The sequence below is a fragment of the Scyliorhinus canicula genome, unplaced genomic scaffold (genome assembly GCF_902713615.1).
Source record: "Scyliorhinus canicula unplaced genomic scaffold, sScyCan1.1, whole genome shotgun sequence".
Taxonomy (NCBI): Eukaryota; Metazoa; Chordata; class Chondrichthyes; order Carcharhiniformes; family Scyliorhinidae; genus Scyliorhinus; species Scyliorhinus canicula.
In genome coordinates, this window is record NW_024055760.1 from 1,455,798 (window position 1) to 1,478,498 (window position 22,701).

At 49.7% G+C, this 22,701-nt stretch overlaps 1 long non-coding RNA gene across 1 annotated transcript; it reads left to right on the top strand.

Moving 5' to 3' along the window:
- Positions 1–502: 502 nt before the first annotated feature.
- Positions 503–17,041, top strand: LOC119960993. The gene is made up of 3 exons (XR_005459567.1): positions 503–585; positions 10,154–10,269; positions 16,753–17,041. It is a non-coding gene; the product is annotated as an uncharacterized LOC119960993 (long non-coding RNA).
- The last annotated feature ends 5,660 nt before the right edge of the window (positions 17,042–22,701 follow it).

Below are 22,701 nucleotides of genomic sequence, written 5' to 3' on the forward strand. Positions count from 1 at the left end.
GCATTTATGCTAACCACCATGCTACCCTGCTGCCCTTAACCGTGCTTGCTCTGTACCCAGAGGTTCCCACCAGTTGAGGAAGGTAGCAAGCGTACCATTGGCCGCCACTGCTCCCTTTCAATGAAAAATTGTAAGGCAGTCTGACAGCCACCCAACCTCCATAGGAACTGCTCATTGAGGTTCAACAAATGTCTTTGTTCATCAGCCCCAAGAAAAGATCCAGGAGAAGAACTTCAGATTCACCCAGCCTCCTCCACAATGAGCAGCCAAGAATTAGGAGCCTGGGGCTGAAGTGTAACCGAAGGTGAGGAGCAGCCCCTTCAGGAAACTATACAGAGGCTGCAACCTCTCACACTGAACAATGGTCCCTCCTCCAGACTGCAGTTGGGGCTGGGTGAAGTTGTTGAATTGCCTTCCTTCCTGCGGGCACTAGGACCTGGCGGGGTACACACTACGAAGCCACGCCCATTATAGACGTCACCGCATCCACGCATGCGCACCGCTCCATTTCAATCAAGACGGCGGCCGTTAAGCCGGGACTGATATCGGGAAAAAGATCCGAAGCTGCAACCGCAGGACCTACAGGTACATATTCCTGGTTTGGGGCCTTCACGCAGTGTTTAGAAACTCTCTCGCCAGAGCCGGCTCCATCGCTTCCTCCGGATTTCCACATCCTTACCCGCTGCCCATGAGACAAACAAGTGTCTCTTTCCCAGGCGCCATCACACACTGCGCATGCTCCAACTACTCCCAGGCATTGCGCCTGCGCACTGCTGCCCTTTGGTATCGATAGAGGACATTCACCACCGCGGTGGATGCCGGGTAATCAATGTGCCATTTGCGTGGCGCCATGATTGTGTGCTACCAGGTAAGCTGGGCGGTCTAGCTCACGGAAGCGAAGTGGGAGGCGAGCAGTGAGGGGGGGAGCGGAAACTGTTCTGTTGACACCCCCCCCCCCATCAGCAGACCCCTCCACCAACAATCCCAACCCCCACCCCCATATGAAACTAGTCACCTGCTCGCCTTCCAGGCGCTTCTGTGAGCTAGCGAGGGATTGGTGCTTGGAGACAAATTGGAGGTCGAGGACAGTGGATGCCCGAGGGCGGGCCTGAGGAGACGCAGGATGCGGGCTGGAGGCTGCCCTAAGAAGGGTGATAAGACCATAAGACATAGGAGTGGAAGTAAGGCCATTCGGCCCATCGAGTCCACTCCACCATTCAATCATGGTTGATTTCAACTCCATTTACCCGCTCTCTCCCCATAGCCCTTAATTCCTCGAGAAATCAAGAATTTATCAATTTCTGTCTTAAAGACACTCAATGTCCTGGCCTCCACCGCCCTCTGTGGCAATGAATTCCACAGACCTACCACTCTCTGGCTGAAGAAATTTCTCCTCATCTCTGTTCTAAAGTGACTCCCTTTTATTCTAAGGCTGTGCCCCCGCGTCCTAGTCTCCCCATCTAATGGAAACAACTTCCCTACGTCCATCCTATCCAAGCCATTCATTATCTTGTACGTTTCTATTAGATCTCCCCTCAACCTCCTAAACTCCAATGAATATAATCCCACGATCCTCAGACGTTCATCGTATGTTAGGCCTACCATTCCTGGGATCATCCGTGTGAATCTCCGCTGGACCCGCTCCAGTGCCAGTATGTCCTTCCTGAGGTATGGGGCCCAAAATTGCTCACAGTATTCTAAATGGGGCCTAACTAGTGCTTTATAAAGCCTCAGAAGTACATCCCTGCTTTTATATTCCAAGCCTCTTGAGATAAATGACAACATTACATTTGCTTTCTTAATTACGGACTCAACCTGCAAGTTTACCTTTAGAGAATCCTGGACTAGGACTCCCAAGTCCCTTTGCACTTTAGCATTATGAATTTTGTCACCGTTTAGAAAATAGTCCATGCCTCTATTCTTTTTTCCAAAGTGCAAGACCTCGCACTTGCCCACGTTGAATTTCATCAGCCACTTCTTGGACCATTCTCCTAAACTGTCTAAATCTTTCTGCAGCCTCCCCACCTCCTCAATACTACCTGCCCCTCCACCTATCTTTGTATCATCGGCAAACTTGGCCAGAATGCCCCCAGTCCCGTCATCTAGATCGTTAATATATAAAGAGAACAGCTGTGGCCCCAACACTGAACCCTGCGGGACACCACTTGTCACCGATTGCCATTCCGAAAAAGAACCTTTTATCCCAACTCTCTTCCTTCTGTCTGACAGCCAATCGTCAATCCATGTTAGTACCTTGCCTCGAATACCATGGGCCCTTATTTTACTCAGCAGTCTCCCGTGAGGCACCTTGTCAAAGGCCTTTTGGAAGTCAAGATAGATAACATCCATTGGCTCTCCTTGGTCTAACCTATTTGTTATCTCTTCAAAGAACTCTAACAGGTTTGTCAGGCACGACCTCCCCTTACTAAATCCATGCTGACTTGTCCTAATCCGACCCTGCACTTCCAAGAATTTAGAAATCTCATCCTTAACGATGGATTCTAGAATTTTGCCAACAACCGAGGTTAGGCTAATTGGCCTATAATTTTCCATCTTTTTTCTTGTTCCCTTCTTGAACAGGGGGTTACAACAGCGATTTTCCAATCCTCTGGGACTTTCCCTGATTCCAGTGACTTTTGAAAGATCATAACTAACGCCTCCACTATTTCTTCAGCTATCTCCTTTAGAACTCTAGGATGTAGCCCATCTGGGCCCGGAGATTTATCAATTTTCAGACCTTTTAGTTTCTCTAGCACCTTCTCCTTTGTGATGGCAACCATATTCAACTCTGCCCCCTGACTTTCCTGAATTGTTGGGATATTACTCATGTCTTCTACTGTGAAGACTGACGCAAAGTACTTATTAAGTTCCTCAGCTATTTCCTTGTCTCCCATCACTAGATTACCAGCGTCATTTTGGAGCGGCCCAATGTCTACTTTTGCCTCCCGTTTGTTTTTAATGTATTTAAAGAAACTTTTACTATCATTCCTAATGTTACTGGCTAGCCTACCGTCATATTTGATCCTCTCCTTCCTTATTTCTCTCTTTGTTATCCTCTGTTTGTTTTTGTAGCCTTCCCAATCTTCTGACTTCCCACTACTCTTTGCCACATTATAGGCTCTCTCTTTTGCCTTGATGCATTCCCTGACTTCCTTTGTCAGCCATGGCTGCCTAATCCTCCCTCTGATAACCTTTCTTTTCTTTGGGATGAACCTCTGCACTGTGTCCTCAATTACTCCCAGAAACTCCTGCCATTGCTGTTCTACTGTCTTTCCCACTAGGCTCTGCTTCTAGTCGATTTTCGTCAGTTCCTCCCTCATGCGCCTGTAATTACCTTTATTTAACTGTAAAACCTTTACATCTGATTCTACCTTCTTTCTTTCAAATTGCAGACTGAATTCTACCATATTATGATCACTGCTTCCTAAGTGTTCCCTTACTTTAAGATCTTTTATCAATTCTGGCTCATTACATAACACTAAGTCCAGAATAGCCTGTTCCCTCGTGGGCTCCATCAGAAGCTGTTCCAAAAAGCCATCCTGTAAACATTCAATGAATTCCCTTTCTTTGGGTCCACTGGCAACATTATTTACCCAGTCTACCTGCATATTGAAGTCCCCCATGATCACTGTGACCTTGCCAGTGACACTGTGACACTGTGATGGGCGCAGAGGGGATGTTGTGTGCATGTGTGCGTTCCCCAGACCAGGCTGATCATGTGGAATGTGAGAGTGCTGTATGGGCCGGTCAAGAGGGCTTGTGTATTTGCGCATTTGAGGTGGTTGAAGGCGGACGTGGCAATGTTAGAAGAAACGCACCTGAGGGCAGAGGATCAGACTAGGCTGAGGAAGGGGTGGGTCAGGCAGGTATTTCATTCGGGGCTAGACTCTAAGACTCGGGGGGTTGCGATCTTGATTAATAAGTGGGTGTCATTCGAGGTAGGGAACATAGTGACAGACTCGGTGGGGGGGTAGGTACATCATGGTGAGCGGGAAGCTGGAGGGGATAACGGTGGTTTTAGGAAATATTTATGCACCAAATTGGGACAACGTGGAATTCGTGAGGCGGGTGTTAGGGAAGATTTCGGACCTGGACTTGCGTAAGCCGATCATGGGAGGCGCCTTCAATATGGTCATTGATCCGAGGTTGGATCGGTCGAGTTCAAGGACGGGGAGAGTGCCGGCCGAGGTGAAGGAGCTAAAGGGGTCTATGGAACTTAGGGGGGGGGTGGATCCGTGGGAGTTTGGTCAGCCAAGAACGAAGGAGTTTTCTTTTTTTCATAAAGTGTACTCCTGGATTGATGTTTTTCATTTGAGCAGGGCTTTGCTGGCGGGGGTGGTGGATGCCGAGTATTCGGCAATTGTTGTGTCGGACCATGCCCCACACTGGGTGGATTTATGGGTGAGCAAGGACGGGGGTCGGGGTCGACAATGGAGATTGGATGTCGGACTGTTAGCAGATGAGGGTGGGTGAGGGAGGCCATTCAGAATTATTTGGAGATAAATGACACGGGGGAAATTCCGGCAGCAACAGTGTGGGAAGCACTGAAGGCAGTAGTTAGTGGGAAGCTAATTTCGATACGGGCTCATAGGGAGAAGGTGGAGCGAGTAGGGATGGATAGGCTGGTTAGGGAAATACTCCAGGTGGACAGAAGGTATTCTGAAGCCGCAGAGGCAGAGTTGTTGAAGGAGCGGCAGAAGCTGCAGATGGAGTTTGGTCTGATATCTACAGGCAGTTCTTGGAAGGGTTGGAGTTTCTAACGGTGGAGGAAGAGTTGGTGGAGGGGTTGGGAGCCCCGATCGGAACTGTAGAAGTAGGAGAGAGATTAGAGGCCATGCAGTCGATTACGGCCCCGGGACTGGACGGCTACACTGTGGAATTTTACAAGATATTTTCTGGGAGGCTGGGCCCACTGCAGAAACCAGATGGGGTTTGATAAAGGTAGGCAGCTAATGGCCTAGAAGGCTCTTATGATCATGATGCCCTCCAAGGGGCTGGAGGCAGAGGTCGTAATCGCTATGGACGCAGAGAAGGCCTTCGACCGGGTTGAATGGAATTATTTGTGGGAGTCCTGGGATGGTTTGGGCAGGGCTTTATTGACTCGGTTCGGTTGCTGTACCAGGCACCAGTGGCGAGTGTGCGGACGAACCGGGTGAGCTTGGGCTACTTTAGCCTGCACCGGGGGGGTTAAGGTAGGGAATGTCCCCTCTCCCCACTTGTTTGACTTGGCTATAGAGCCATTGGCGATGGCGCTGAGAGCGTCAAAGGATTGGAAGGAACTATTCCGGGGGGGGGGGGTGGTGGAACACAGGGTCTCGTTATATGCAGATGACCTACTCCTATACAATTCTGACCCATTAGCGGGCATGGGAGAGATTATGTGAATCTTAAAGGAATTTGGCCGGTTCTCGGGATACAAATTGAACATGGGTAAGAGCGAGGTTTTTGTGATCCGGACGAGAGGGCAGGAGCTGGGGGAGCTGCCGTTTAAAGTGGTGGGAGGAAGTTTCTGTTACTTTGGAATTAGGGTGGCACAGGGGTGGGAACTGTTACATAAATTAAATTTGACCCGGTTAGTTGAACAAATGAAGGAGGACGTTCGGAGGTGGGACATGCTCCCATGGTGGGGAGGGAACAGTAAAAATGAGATTTTTTGTTTTCCAGTGCCTCCCTATTTTTATACCAAAGACCTTTTTTAAGCGGGTGAACAAGATGATCTCTGGTTTTGTGTGGGCGGGTAAAACCCCGCGAGTAAAGAGAAGTGTTGCTGAGCGGAGGGGGGTGGGCTGGTGCTGCCAAACTTGAGTAACTACTACTGGATGGCAAATATAGCCATGATTAGGAAATGGGTAGTGGGGGGGAGTCGTGGGAGCGGGTAGAGGCGGCATCATGCAAGGGCACAAGTTTGGGGGCATTGGTAACGGCTCCTCTGCCATTCTTGCCGGCCTGGTACACCACATGCCCAGTGGTACTGGCGGCCCTGAGAGTTTGGGGGCAGTGGCGGAAGCATATGGGAGTGGAGGGAGCATCGGTGTGGGCATCAATTTGTGGCAACCACCAGTTAGTCCCGGGGAGCCTGGATGGGGAGTTTCGGAGGTGGCAGAGAGCAGGGATTGAGAGGCTGCGAGATTTATTTATTGATGGGAGCTTTCCATGTTTTGAGGATTTGGAGGCGGAGTTTGAATTGCCGGGAGAGAATGGGTTTCGATATCTGCAGATAAGGGATTTTGCGCTATGGCAGGTTCTGACTTTTCCACTTCTACGGCTACAGTGGATACAGGACCGGGTAGTTTTTAGAACGGAGGTGGGGGAGGGGAAGGTTTTGGAAATGTATAACAAACTTATGGAGTGAGGGGAAACCCAGATAGGTGAGCTAAAGCCTAAATGGGAAGATGAGCTGGGAGGGGAGATAGAGGTGGGTCTGTGAGAGGATGCGCTGAGCAGAGTCAACACGTCCTCATCTTGTGCCAGGCCCAGCCTGATACAATTCAAAGTGGTTCACCGGGCACACATGACAGTGTTTCATTTTTCATTTCAGTGGCCCGGATGAGCATGTTTTTTGGGGTGGAGGACAGGTGTGTGAGGTGCACGGAAGGGCTCGCATTCCATATTCATGTCCACCTCTGGTTAGGGGATACTGGCAGGGATTTGCGGATGTCATGTCCAGGGTGCTAAAGACGAGGGTGGCGCTGGGTCCAGAGGTGGCAATTTACGGAGTATCGGAAGACCCGGGAGTCCAGGGAGCGAGAGAGGCTGATGCTTTGGCTTTTGCCTCCTTGGTAAACTGGAGACAGATATTGTTAGCATAGAGGGTTAGCATAGACCCCAAAATCAAAGGTATGGGTTAGCGACATAGCTGGGTTTCTCAGTAGAAGTAGAAGTAGAACAGTACAGCACAGAACAGGCCCTTCGGCCCTCAATGGTGTGCCGAACAATGATCACCCTACTCAAACCCATGTATCCACCCTATACCCGTAACCCAACAACCCCCCCCCCCCCCCCAACCTTTCACTTTTTAGGACACTACGGGCAATTTAGATAGCCAATCCACCTAACCCGCACATCTTTGGACTGTGGGAGGAAACCGGAGCACCCGGAGGAAACCTACGCACACACAGGGAGGACGTGCAGACTCCGCACAGACAGTGACCCAGCCGGGAATCGAACCTGGGACCCTGGAGCTGTGAAGCATTTATGCTAACCACCATGCTACCGTGTTGCCCCTATAGTCTTGAGAAAATTATGTTCGCCCTAAGAGGGTCAATGTTAGGGTTTCGGATGTGGCAGCCGTTTATTGACTTCTTCGGAGAAAACTAAACTGTCAGTGGATTCGATAAGGTGAGGGGGATGGGGGGGGAAGTCAGGCTATTTTGTGTCTAGAGTAGGCAGGAGCTGTGGGAGAAGGAGGGATGTGTCACTCACTGAATTGTGTTTACATTTTTATTGGTGTCGTTTATTGTTATAAAATCATAAATGCCTTCATAAAATGTTTTTTTTTTAAAGAGTATTGATAGGCAGAGGGATCTGGGTGTACAGGTACACAGGTCACTGAACGTGGGAGAACAGGTGGAGAAGGTCGTCAAGAAGACATACGACATGCATGCCTTCATTGGCCGGGGTATTGAGTTAAAAAATTGCCATGTTGCAACTTTATAGAAACTTAGTTTAGCCGCAATTGGAATATAGAGTTCAATTCTGGTCGCCAGGCTACCAGAGGGATGTGGAGACTTTGGAGAGGATACAGAAAAGATTTACCAGATGTTGCCTGGTCTGGAGGGTATTAGCTATGAGAAGAGATTGGAGAAATCAGGTTTGTTCTCACTGGAACAACGGAGCTTGAAGAAGGGCCTTATTGAAATCTACTAGATTATGAGGGGTATAGACAGAGTGGATAGTCAGAAACTTTTTCCCAGGGTGGAAGAGTCAATTTCTAGGGGGCATAGGTTTAAGGTGCGATGGGCAAGTTTAAAGGAGATGTATGAGGCATGTTATTCTACACAGAGGGTGGTGAAAGCCTGGAACTCGCTGTCGGGGGTGGTGGTGGAAGCACGGACGTTAGTGAGTTTTATGGGGCGTCTTGACAATAATATGAATAAGACAGGAATAGAGGAATGTGGTCACCAGAAGGGGAGGGGTTTTTAGTTCAGATGGGTGGCATGTTTGGAGGGCCTGTTCCTGTGCTGTACTTTTCTTTGTTCTTTATGACCATCAAACTGCATTAACCTTTGACCTGGGTAATTTGACATCCATGACCCTGGTCTGTAGAGACCCAGGTCCCTGATTGATGAAGCAGAACAATGGCAGATAAGGAAAGATAATGAAGCAAATTCTGCTCTCTGGATCCCACTGCCTGATGGGATGTCTTGCCCCATGTGTCCAAAAATCTGCAGCTCTGTTCAGTCACATGAAGACCCGGGGCAGAAAAACATGACCCTGAGGAGACGCCATCCTCGAATCGAGCGACTGCTGATGACAAAAGGGTCAATGTGCAGCAGGAGGGGTCATCCTGGACCAGGCAGCAGGAGGGGTCATCCTGGAGCTGGGAGCAGGAGGGGTCATCCTGGACCAGGGAGCAGGAGGGGTCATCCTGGACCAGGGAGCAGGAGGGGTCATCCTGGAGCAGGGAGCAGGAGGGGTCATCCTGGAGCAGGAGGGGTCATCCTGGAGCAGGAGCGGTCATCCTGGACCAGGGAGCAGGAGGGGTTATCCTGGAGCAGGGAGCAGGAGGGGTCATCCTGGAGCAGGGAGCAGGAGGGGTCATCCTGGAGCAGGGAGCAGGAGCGGTCATCCTGGACCAGGGAGCAGAAGCGGTCATCCTGGAGCAGGGAGCAAGAGGGGTCATCCTGGACCAGGGAGCAGGCGGGGTCATCCTGGACCAGGGAGCAGGCGGGGTCATCCTGGACCAGGGAGCATGAGCGGTCATCGTGGACCAGGGAGCAGGAGGGGTCATCCTGGAGCAGGGAGCAGGCGCGGTCATCCTGGACCAGGCAGCAGGAGCGGCCATCCTGGAGCAGGGAGCAGGAGCGGTCATCCTGGAGCAGGGAGCAGGAGCAGTCATCCTGGACCAGGGAGCATAAGCGGTCATCGTGGACCAGGGAGCAGGAGGGGTCATCCTAGAGCAGGGAGCAGGAGCGGTCATCCTGGAGCAGGGAGCAGGAGCGGTCATCCTAGAGCAGGGAGCAGGAGCGGTCATCGTGGAGCAGGGAGGAGCGGTCATCCTGGAGCAGGGAGCAGGAGCGGTCATCGTGGAGCAGGGAGCAGGAGGGGTCATCCTAGAGCAGGGAGCAGGAGCGGTCATCCTGGAGCAGGGAGCAGGAGCGGTCATCCTAGAGCAGGGAGCAGGAGCGGTCATCGTGGAGCAGGGAGCAGGAGGGGTCATCCTGGACCAGGCAGCAGGAGCGGTCATCGTGGACCAGGCAACAGGAGCGGTCATCGTGGACCAGGGAGCAGGAGCGGTCATCGTGGACCAGGGAGCAGGAGCGGTCATCGTGGAGCAGGCAGAGAGAATGCTGTGGGTTTCTACCCTGGACTATGTGAAGGGGAAATAAATAGTACATGTTAAGGTTATGATATGATTTAAGAATGAGGTTTCAGTCTGAATAAAACTCCAGAAAAGGGGTTACAGATTGTTACAAAAATTCAAATTGAGCTTTGTAAAACTTTAAGCACAAGTCAGCAGAATTTGCAGCTGTGTTCTCACAAGGCCAGCGAACTTCAATAACAAGGAACAGGAGGTAACGGCTGTCTCAGTAACAGATAGGGACAGTGGACAATAACAAGGAACAGGAGGTAACGGCTGTCTCAGTAACAGATAGGGACAGTGGACAATAACAAGGAACAGGAGGTAACGGCTGTCTCAGTAACAGATAGGGACAGTGGACAATAACAAGATAAGCAGTGCCTGCAAAGAGTAGGTGAAAGTGTGTGTTTATATATACCAGATTGAAACTTTAAACAATGACTGTGCATGTGTTCAATAAGTTAGAACTATGTGCCACTTTGTGTGAACAATAAAATTAGTTCAGCGAGATGCTTGTTGAGCTTTCTCTCGTAAATCTGCTCGGATATTCCTGTGAATCATTTGTTCGGAGAAGTTAACGGTGCCAGCTTGAGAACGATGACAACTGACAGTGAGGTTTCTGTTCATTTACAGGATACTGGAAGAGGAGGTTTAGCAGACTGGAAACTCAAACCAGACATCACATCGCGTTCTAACAGAGTCACTCGATTCATCAGAACCTGAATATCAGCAGCATCTGGGTGTGGAAGGTAAAAGGTTTGTCTGTTCTATCTGTAAGGGAAGATTTCAGGTCTCAGTGTGACTGGAAAAGCCCCGAGATTCACAAACCCTGGTTAGACCAAACCTGGAGAACTGTGTTCAGTTCTGGGCAACAAACCTGAGGAAGGATAGAATGGCCTCAGAGGGAGTGTAGCACAGATTTACCTGAGTGATATCTGAACCCCCCCGGGGTTAAATTACAAGGTGCAACAAAGGAAAGACTGTGCACATTCTCCCCAGTCTGCGTGGGTTTCCTCCGGGTGCTCCATTTGCCTCCCACAAAAATGTGCAGGCTAGGTGGATTGGCCGTGCTAAATTGTCCCTTTGTGTACAAAGGTAGTGTTATGGGAATAGGGTGGGAGATTAAGCCTCGGTAGGGTGTTCTTTCAGAGGCACAGTACAGACTCGATGGACCGAATGGGCTCTTTCTGTACTGTAAGGATTTAAGTATTTCTTGGAAAGAGCCATAGAGTCATAATGGTACAGAGGAGGCCATTTCACCCATTGAGTCCGTGCCAGCTCTCCACAGCAATCCAGTCAGTCCCATTCTCCTGCTCTATCCCATGTCCTTGCAGGTTTATTTCCCTCGTGTCTCTCCAATGTTGTTCAAAATCATTCATCGTGTCTATTTCCACCCCCTCGTGGGCAGCAGGTTTTGGGTCATTATCACTCACTGTGTAAAAATATTCTCCCTCACATCCCCGTCTATCTCTTATCCAAAAATGTAAATCTCTGTCCCAGATTTTTTTTGTCTACCTGATCCAAACCCGTCAGAATCTTGAGAACCTGAATCAAATCTCCCCTCAGCTTCTTTTGCTCCAACTATTCTGGTAAATCTGTAACTTCTCAAGAATCTTCACATCTTTCCTAAAGTCTGGTGACCAAATCTGGACACAATACTGGAGATGTGACCTAACCAGAGCTTTAGAAAGATTCAGCATAACTTCCTGGGTTTTGTATCAGTATTCCTGCTTATGAAGCTCAACACCCCATTGGCTTTACTAACTAATCTCTCAATATGTCTTGCAGATATACAAAATCCTTTTCCTTTACTTGCCACCTCTATCTCTCTCCTTTCTGAGAGGCCAGAGTCCTGTGTAGGTCCAGACCAAGTGGAAGGTTCCCTCCCTGGTGGATATTAGCGAATCGGTTGAGTTTTCACAATAATCCAGTAACTTTCATCATCACTTCTTCCTGGTCTCCGGTAGCACGGTGGTTAGCACTGTTGCTTGACAGCTCCGGGGTCCCAGGTTCAATTCCCGGCTTGGGTCACTGTCTGTGCGGAGTCTGCACTTTCTCCCTGTGTCTGTGTGGGTTTCCTCCGGGTGCTCCAGTTTCCTCTCACAGCCCAAAGATGTGCAGCTCAGGTGGATTGGCCATGATAAATTGCCCTGAGTGTCCAAAAAGGTTAGGTGGGGTTACTGGGATAGAGTGGAGGTGTGAAGCAACAGAAAAGTATATTTAGCCTTCAGAGAGCAAGTCTGCAACAATTTGAAATGAATTCCAGGATCTCTGATCAATCCGATATCCATTATCAGGAAATGTGTTTGCAGACAGGAAGCAGGTGAATATCCTCTCTCCACTTTGTAATTGACAAGTTTACAATTGTGATGATGATCAAATCCTTTAACACGCACACACACATACACACCCTCTGTGCAGTGTGAACTCACTGACGAGTCAGAAGTTTAAACGACTGAGTGAATCCCTTCCCACACACGGAGCAGGTGAACAGTCTCAGCCCAGTGGGAACTTGCTGGTGTATCCACAGATTGGATGATTAATGAATCCAATCTCAAGTCATATCACTGCCCAGCCTTTCCCCAGTATGAACAATTTGATGATTGATCAGGTCAGTTGAAACATTTCCACACATGGAGAGAGTGAATGACTGTCTAACAGGCGACTGTGTGATTGAGTGAATCCCTCCACACACAGAGCAGGTATTCAGCCTTTCCTCAGTATGAACTCACTGGTGTCTCAGAAGGGTGTATGTCTGATATACTCTCTACTCACACAGGGCATCAGACAGCCCCTCCCCGTTGTAAGTGCGCTGGTGTGTCAGCAGGTTGGATGACTGTGAATCCCTTCCCACACTGAGAGCAGCTGAACGGCCTCTCCCCAGTGTGAAGTCGCTGGTGTGTCAGCAGGTAGGATGAGGTAGTGAATCCTTTACCACACACAGGGCAGGTGAATGGTCTCTCCCCAGTGTAAATACGCTGATGTACAGTGAGATCAGATGATCGCCTGAACCCAGTCCTACAATCAGAGCACCTAAACGGTCTCTCGTCAGTGTGAACATGTTGATGGGACATCAGTTCCTCAGAACTTATATAACACTTCCCACAGTCTGGACATTTAAACGGTCTGTCCTCACTGCGAACCCACTGGTGTCTCAGCAGGTTGGATGATCGAGCAAATCCCTTCCCACACTCGGGGCAGGTGAACACCCTCTCCCCAGTGTGAATTCGCTGGTGGGATGAACAAGTGAATCTTTTCCCACACCAGGAGCAGCAGAATGGCCTCTCCCCAGTGTGAGTGCGCTGGTGGGTCAGCAGTTGTGATGAGGCACTGAATCGCTTCCCACACTCACTGCAGGGGAACAGCCTCTCCCCAGTGTGAATTCGCTGGTGTTCCAGAAGACTACATCTCTGAGTGAATCTCTTCCCACAGTCAGAGCAGGTGAACGGCCTCTCCTCAGTGTGAATGTACTGGTGTCTCTGGAGGTTGTGTGAGTGACTAAATTGCTTCCCACACTTGGAGCAGGTGAATGGTCTCTCCCCAGTGTGAATGTACTGGTGTGTCAGCAGGTAGGATAAGGTAATGAATCCTTTCCCACAGTCTGAGCAGGTGAACGGCCTCTCTCTGGTGTGACTGCAATGATGTGCAGTCAGATCAGATGATCGCCTGAACCCAGTCCCACAGTCAGAGCACCTGAACGGTGTCATGTCAGTGTGAACACGTTGATGGGACATCAGTTCCTCAGAACCTCGACAGTGTTTCCCGCAGTCTGGGTATTTAAAAGGTATCTCGTGGGTGTTAACTTGCTGGTGTCTCAGCGGGTTGGCTGAGTGAGCTAATCCCTTCCCACACTCGGAGCAGCTGAACGGTCTCTTCCCAGTGTGGACTCATTGGGGTCAATAGGTGGGATGAGGTAGTGAATGTCTTCCCACACTCAGAGCAAGTGAGCGATCTCTCCCCTGTGTGAGTGTCACTGTGAATTTCCACTTCAATGGGTAATTGTATCCCTTCCCACAGTCCGCACATTTCTACGTTCTCTCTCTCTCTGCTGTAACTGCGTTTGTCTCAACAGGACAGCTGATCGGCTGAAATCTCAGCCACACAGAACCTGAGCACAGTTTCCACTGTGAACGGTGTTGTTTCCCGTCCATGTTCAAAATCCGTCAGCATTTGGATGATGATGAAATTTTCACCCATTCCTTTGTTCTCTGTAGATTTAACAGTTCTAATGCAGTCCCAGCTGGTCCCCCACATTAAACCTCCCTATGAACCCAAGATCTTTATTGCTTAATCACACCAAGCTTCAGTCATGCTCACAGACCTACAAAGGCTCCCAGGTAAGAAGCAGATACATTAATAAATAACCCATGCTCTTGTTCCCCCCTCACCCCCTTCCACTCTCTATAATCTCCTCCATGCCATTCTCTATCTCTCTATAATCTCCCCCATGCTCTGGTCTCTCTCTCTCTGTAATCTCCTCCGCGCTCTTATCTCCCAGTCTCTGCAATCTGCTCCAGCCTCAGAACCTCCAAAGTCTCTGCACTCCTCTCATTCCAGCTTCCTGACCATTCCTAGTTTTATTCACTCCATGTTTGGTATCCATGCCTCGAGCTGAGGCCATAAACTCTGGAATTTCCGCCCCAAGCCTCTTGACTTCTCTATCTTCCTGTCCTCCTTTAAGATACTCGTTAAATCCAACTCTGACCATCTGCCCTGCTCTCTTATCTCCTTACATGACTCTGTGTCAAATATTGCTTTTTATCCCACCCATGGAGCACCTCAAAACGGTCCATTACACAAAGCGCGCTATATAAATACACAGTGTTATTGATTTGGACATGTATCACTGTTCATTCACCATCACTGGGTGAATAACCTTTAACTCCAGCATTGTGGGAGTCCCTTCACCACACAGACAGCAGCGATTCAAGAAGGTCAAACATCATCTTCTCCACAGGTAACTGGGGATGGGGAATATTTGCTGCTGGTCTTGTTGGTGAAAGGACAAGGGAGTGGGAGGAGCTGATTTGCTCTGGCACAGAGAGCCAGCACAGACAGGACGGGCTGAATGGCCTCAGTCTGTATTGTGACCATTCAATGATTCACTGATACAGACGCGACGCTGGAGACCAGGGAACAACCTCTGGAACCAATGGCCAACCTAATACAAAGCGGCTCTTCATTGATCTGGGGGCTGCGGCCCCGCTCGGTGTAAACGGGGGGGGGGAGGGATCCACTCAGTTTATTCCCGGGGTTTCCGGAGCCTCTCTGTCCACCCGCCGGACCCTCCGCCCCGCCATCCCCCCCTTTACCCATTGTGGACCCATCTGCCCATCACCCGCACTGCGCAGGCTTCACTCACAGTCCAGTCCCGCCCTCATTCACTCCCATTGCCTGGAGGACCAGCCGCTCGTGTCCGGTCTTCCAGACCCACCCCCTCTGTTCCTATTGTTCCAGAGCCATCGCCAATCACTCCCCAGGCATTGTGATGGTTCAGGCTGTGATTGGCGCATGCGCGGTTCTGTTGTCGCTGACGGTGCGAGGAGCGGGAAAGAAACAATGGAGCGACTTTCAGGATTGGAGCCGGTGGGTGGCCGGGGAGCAATAGAAGCTGCGGAGTGAGCCGGGAGGCTTCATAAATACCCCGTGGAGGCTTCAACTCCCGAGGAAAATGTTAACGGTCCCGTCTTAAACAGCACCGAACAGAGTGAGAGCTGAGCGGTGACAGGCCCGGGTTACCGGCCGCCATCTTTACAGAGGACAAGGTGCCGCAGGGCAAATGCGCTGCGAGCCTGGACCGGATACCAACTCTCCCGGATTGACTGGCTGGAGTCTCCAGGATTTTATTTTAATCATTTGTGGGAGTCACTGGCTGGGCCAACATTTATTGCCCATCCCTAATTTCCCTCAAACCGAGTGGCTGGCTCGGCCATCTCGGAGGGCATTTAAAGAGTCAACCACATTGCTGTGGTTTGGAATCGTGTCGGCCAGACCAGGTAAGGATGGCAGATTTTCTTTTCTATTCATTCCCGGGATGTGGGTGTCGCTGGCTGGTCCAGCATTCACTGCCCAGCCCTAATTGCCCTTGAACTGAGTGTATCTCAGAGAGCATTTTAAGAGTCAACAAGCTGACTCTGGATTGGAGTCACATGTCGGCCAGACCAGGTAAGGATAGAAGATTTCCTTCACTGAAGGACAGGAGTGAACCAGGTGGATATTTACAACAACCAACAATGGTTTCATGGTCATCAGTAAACTTTCAATGAATTCAAATTTTACCTTCTGCCATGTTGAGATTCATACCTGGGTGTCTAGAAAATCATTGGGACAGTAAAAAGTATTTGTGTGACTCTGGAACATGATTCGGGCAGTAAAAATATTAATTCTGGGTCTCTGGAAAATCATTAGGATAGTAAAAAGGATTCTGTTTTGTAAGCTGGATGTTTTGAGATGACCTGAGGTTATGAGAGTGTTGAAATCCTTCATTTAAAATGGGTAAAACTGGGGCTTAATATTTATCCTAAATAGCTATCTTTTACCTATTAGGTGTGTTAGGAAATAGTTGACTTCTACACCCGAGCTTTATAAAGATTCACAGGATAGAATTGGAACCATAGAATTCCCACAGTGCAGAAGGAGGCCATTCGGCCCATCAAGTCTGCACTGATTCTCCGAAAGGGCACACTGCCTAAGCCCACACCCCTACACTGTCCCTGTAACCTCATAGCCCCACCTAACCTGCACATCCCTGGACACTAAGGGCAATTTATCAAGGCCAATCCACCTAACTTTCCCTTCTTTGGACTGTTGGAGGAAACCTGAGCACTGGGTGGAAACCCACGCAGACACGGGGAGAAAGTGCAAACTCCACACAGACAGTCACCAAGGCCAGAATTGAACCCGGGTCCCTGGCACTGTGAGGCAGCAGTGCTAAGCACCGTGCCACCAGGTGCATAGTTTCAGTATCAATATTACTCTTGTTGAAGCTCAGATCGAATTTGCTTTGCCAACTACTCTTAATATGTCTTGTAGATATACAAAATCCCTCTTCACCTCTTTCTTTCTCCTCCCAAAGAGGCCAGTTGGGTGTTTATGACAATCCAGCAGTTTTCATGGTCACTTTGTCCGAGAGCCGGCCCCACAAATGACCAGATTCATTCAGCTCAATTTGACAACCTGCCTTTGTGTTTTTGTGGGTTCTCTCTCACTCCCTATTTTCTCTTTTTAATCAGTTTCACAGGGCATTCGAAGGGGAGGCTTCAAAGTCTGGAAACTCAAACCAAGCATCACATTAGGATCTGACAGATTCCTCAATTTATCATATCCTGAATATCAGCAGATTTTGAACATGGAAGGAAGAAGCATTGTTCACAGTGGGGAGAACCCGTACACGTCATCGGGCCCCATGAGACAGAAATGCAGCCGCACGGACGAGAAACCGTGGAAATGTGCGGACTGTGGGAAAGAATTCACTCACCCATCCAAGCTGGAAACTCATCGACGCAGTCACACTGGGGAAAGACCATTCACCTGCTCCAAGTGTGGGAAGGGATTTACTCAGTTAACGGTCCTGCAGAATCACCAGCGAATTCACAGTGGGGAGAGACCATTCACCTGCTCCAAGTGTGGGAAGGGATTTACTAAGTCATCCAACCTGCTGAGTCACCAGCGAGTTCACACTGATGAGAGACCGTTTCAATGTCCAGACTGCGGGAAGTGCTACAAAAGTTCTGGGAATCTAATGTGCCATCAACGTGTTCACACCGACGAGAGACCGTTTAGGTGCTCTTACTGCGGGACTGGGTTCAGACACAAATCTCACCTCACTGTACATCAGCGAAGTCACACTGGGGAGAGGCCATTCACCTGCTCCAAGTGTGGGAAGGGATTCACACAGTCATCCGTCCTGCAGACACATCAGCGAGTTCACACTGGGGAGAGGCCACTCACCTGCTCTCAGTGTGGGAAGAGATTCACTCAGTTATCCAGTCTGCAGAGACACCAGCGAGTTCACACTGGAGAGAGGCCATTCACCTGCTCTCAGTGTGGGAAGGGATTCAAACAGTTATCCAGTCTGCAGAGACACCAGCGAGTTCACACTGGAGAGAGGCCATTCACCTGCTCCGTGTGTGGGAAGGGATTCACTCAGTTACCCTCCCTGCGGAGACACCAACGAAGCCACAAGTAACCATAATGATTGGGTTTTGCTGTTCCTCACATTCAGGACTGAACCATGTTCATTTAGGTCTCTTTCTGCTGATAACAAACTCCAGCCCATTTACAGGGGCTAATATTCTGGCTAAAAGTCAAATAAATTCGATTTGTGTTAAATGCGCAGTGTGTTGAAACATTTTTTTTAATCAAACAATTTTAATGAGGCATTTTCCGGCATTGTAAACAGTAGAATTACAGAACATGAAAACAAAAGGACTGTACAGTAAACAAAGTACATAGTGCAATTGCTGTAACCCACCCCAGATCTGTCTAAATGACCCCCTATACTACATTACCCTAACCCCCCCCGCCCTGCTGACGATTAATTATCTGCAAATAAGTCAATAAATGGTTGCCATCTCTGGGCGAACCCTAACAACGACCCTCTTTCTCCCCCTGGACTTCCGGGGCCCCTGAAAACCCAAAAATCGCCACCTCTGGACTCATTGCCACCCTCGTGTTCAATACTCTGGACATGACGTCCTCGAACCCCTGCCAGTATCTCCTCAGTTTTGGACGCGCCCAAAACATATGGACATGGTCTGCCGGTCCTTTCAGACACTTTATACATCTGTCCTCCACGCTGAAGAATCTGCTCATCCGGGACACTGTCATGTGGGGCCCGGTGGACGACCTTAAATTGAATATGGCCAGGCCTGGAACATGTTGCAGTCCTATTAACCCTGCTCAGCCTGTCCACCCACAGGCCATCCCCCTCCCAACTCCTCCCATTTATGCCTCAGCTCCTCGGTCTGCATCCCCTCCGCCCCCATGAGCGCCTTGTAAATATCTGAGACACTTCCCTCCACCACCCATCCTCCAGACACTACCCGATCTTGGATTCCCTTTAGAGGCAAGAGTGGAAAAGATGGCACCTGCCTGCGCAAGAAGTCACGCATCTGAATATACCGGAATTCATTCCCCCTCGTCAACCCAAACTTGGCCTCCAGCGCCCTCAAGCCAGGGAAGCTCCCTTCCAAAACAAATCTCCCATCCGCTCAATCCCAGCCCTCCGCCATACCCAGAACCCCCCGTCCAACCTCCCTGGGGCAAACCGATGGTTGTCACATATCGAGGACCAGACCAATGCTCCCATTGCTCCCACGTCCCCCCTCCACTGTTCCCAGATCCGAAGGGTTGCCACCACTACAGGACTGGTGGAGAAGCGTGCCGGCGGGAACGGCAGAGGCACCGTCACCAACGCACCCAGACTGGTATCCCTACACGAGGCTGCCTCCACCCGCTCCCAAACCGACCCTCCCCCCACCACCCACTTCCTTATCATGGCTATGTTAGCCGCCCAATAATAGTTGCTGAAATTCGGCAGTGCAAGCCCCCCTTCCCCCTGGTTCCGCTCGAGCATCACCCTCTTCACTCGCGGGGACTTGCCCGTCTATACAAAGCCCAAAATGATCTTGCTTACCCTCTTAAAAAAGGAACGTGGAATGAAAATGGGGAGACACTGGAACACGAATTAGAACCTCGGGAGGACCGTCGTTTTCACTGTCTGAACTCTCCCAGCTAACGACAGCGGGAGCGCATCCCACCTCCGAACCAGCCCTTTCCAACCCTCTGAAGCCCTCAGAGCAATTGCCAGCAGCTCTATAGCGGAAACAGCAGTGGGGAGAGGGGGCACCCCTGTCTCGTCCCGCGGTGCAATCTAATATAGTCGGAAGTCGTCCTGTTTGTCCTCGTACTCGCCTCCGGGGCCTGATATTGCAGCCTGACCCAGTCGATGAAACCCACCCCAAATCCAAACCATCCCTGCAGCTCCCATAAATAGTCCCACTCTAATCGGTCAAATGCCTTCTCCGCGTCCATTGCCACCACTACCTCCTCCTCCTTTCCCGCTGGGGGCATCACGATCACATTGAGCAATCTTCTTATATTCGCCACCAGTTGCCTACCTTTAATGAACCCTGTTTGGTCCTCCCTAATATCACTCGGCACACAATCCTCAATCCTAGTGGCTAAAAGCTTTGCCAGCAGTTTAGTGTCCCCGTTAAGAAGGGAGATCGGCCTATAAGACCCACACGACTCCGAGTTCTTGTCCCGTTTCAAAATCAAGGAGATGGTGGCCTGCGACATTGTCTGGGACAGCACCCGCTGTCCCTTGCCTCATTAAAAACCTTGACCAGCAGCGGCCCCAATATGCCGGAGAACTTAATTATAAAATTCGACCAGGTACCCATCCGGCCCCGGTTCCTTGCCTGACTGCATGGCCTTTAAGCCCTCAAGTATCTCCTCAGCTCGACCCAATGTGGGGCATGGTCGGAAATGGTGTTTGCAGAATACTGCGCATCCACCACCCCTGTCAATAGATCCCTACTCAGTATTAAAAAATCGATCCGGGAGTAGACCCAATGGACGTGCGAGAACAGGAGAACTCCTTCCCTGTCGGCCTTCCAAACCTCCACGGGTCGACCCCCCTGCCACCCGCCCCCCGCATCTGCTCCATGAACTCCCTCAGCTCTTTTCCCATTGCTGACACTCGATTTTGAGCACGACCGGCCCAGGCCTGGATCCATAACTGTATTGAAGTTCCCTCCCATAACCAGCTTGTGGGAACCCAGGTCGGGGATCTTCCCCAGCACCCTCTTTATGAAATCCGCATCATCCCAGTTTGGCATGTATATGTTGACCAGGACCACCTTCCTCCCTTCCAGCTGACCGCTAACCATAACATAGCGACCTCCCCCATCCAAAACAATACTCCCCACCTCAACCTGCACCCGCTTGTTCACCAGAATCGAGACCCGCCTGGTCTTAGTATCCAGCTCTGAGTGGGATACCTGCCTAACCCAGCTCTTCCTCAACCTAATCTGTTCCTCTACCTTCAGGTGCATCTCCTGCAACATTATCACATCCGCCTTTAGAGCCCTAAGATGCGCAAACACTTTTGCCCTCTGCACCGGACCATTTAGCTCTCTAACGTTCCATGTGACCAGCCTATTTGGGGGCACCTTGCCGGTCAGCCATCCCCTTTCCTGGGCCTGCCCCCAGCCCCTGTCCTGCGCCTCTGTAGCCCCACCTCCTTGCAGCGCCCATCCCCAACCTCTTCTCCGCTTCTAAAATCAAATCCCTCCCTTGTCAGTCGAACAACACCCCCCCCCCCCCCCCCCCCCGTGACTGAGATTGAGTCAATCCGATCAGCTGCCTCTGCTGCTTCCCTCCCTTCCACGAGCCCACCGAACCAAACTGTCTCTAAATTTCATCCTTTCCCGGGTCTGGGCTATGGGGATAGGGTGGAGCTCTGCCCTTGAGTTGGGTGCATTTTCCAAGGGCTGGTGCAGACTCGATGGGCCGCATGGCCTGTTTTGCACTGTAAATTCTATGATTCAATGATTTTGGAAGTTGGATGTTCAACGGTTTAGTGAGAATCAGGTCAAAGGAGCAATGGGTAAATCAAACAGACAAGATGAGCGCTGAGAGAGCATGATGGGAAACAGCAGGAAAATGAAATGAAATGAAATGAAAATCGCTTATTGTCACAAGTAGGCTTCAATGAAGTTACTGTGAAAAGCCCCTAGTCGCCACATTCCGGTGCCTGTCCGGGGAGGCTGGTACGGGAATCGAACCGTGCTGCTGGCCTGCTTGGTCTGCTTTAAAAGCCAGCGATTTAGCCGAATGTGCTAAACCAGGAAAAGAGGAGAAAGATGTGAGTTCAGAATTTGGACAAGAAAGGTCTTCGAGGCAGTTTTACTGAGTTGTTTAGTGGAAGAGGAGCAACAGAATCAGCTGATTGGATTGTTTCAATGGGTTGGGTTTTCCAGTCCTTCTTGCTGGCTGGATCTTCCAGTCCCACAGATCTCTCGGTCTGCTGTTCCGGTTCATTGGTTGTCTCATTGGATTCTTGGGTCTGTGGAAGAACTCCTGAAGCCTTTTGCCTGATGAATTCCCTGGAGCGGAAAAACTGCATCTTCTTAACAGCCTTCAATACATCAGCGATGAAGACGAACATCTTGCCAAGGCCATCCCCACTACTTTCCTTCAAAACAACTGCGCAAACTCACAGGCCATTAATTGCAGCAATCTACCCAGCCTTCAGAAGAACAGCGACCAGACCGCACAACCCTGCCATGGCAATCTCTGCATTAACATTTGTTCAGCTAATATCTAACGGAACAATTCTCTCTGTTCAATCATTAATGCAACATTCTTATCTTCCGACAGAAGATTTCCATCAATTTTACTCAATATTTGTTTTGTTATTCAACATTGAATGTCAGTATATTTATTTGTTATTTTTGACTTCATTTTGAGTTGAATAGCTCTCGAGTCTTCAATCTGAATAACTCTGAGATATGCACCATTGAATTGTAAACTTGACTGACCAAGAAAAGACAGTGTTTCACTGGGTAATACAAATCCCATGAATAGTTGTTGAGATTGACCACAGTCAGCTTATAAACAAAGTCAAATATAGTTGAATGGAAGTGAATTGAGAATTATGTGTTTCTTCTATTTGACCCTCTGTGTTTTGGTGTGAAACGTTCTGCAGCCTAAATCCCGTTCATGTATAAGAAAGGAGGGGTGACAGCAAATCCGCACTGAGCCTGGATTTCCTCATCTCCCTGAGTGGCTTTTCCTGTTTCTCCATCATGAATGCCAAAAAATCTTTTTAAACTGGTTCAGTTAAATCTCTGACATTTCCTCTAATTCAGTTTCAGTATCGTTTGTGTCTGTCTATATGAGCATACATTACCGTTAGATATGTTTCAGATGGTGATTAAAATATTAATCTGCGTCCACAAAGCCATTAAATAATTTTGTGAACTGAGCAAACTGCCAAGATCCGCATTTCGTTTTTTCATGTATGGAACGATCTGGATGGACTGTACGCAGTGTATTGGTACATCTGAATCCAATTGAAGAGACAGTTTCTTACTCGTCTTCAAATTGAAAAGTCTTCTTAAAAATGATTCATTCATGGGAGGTGGGGGTCACTGGCTGGACCAGCATTTACT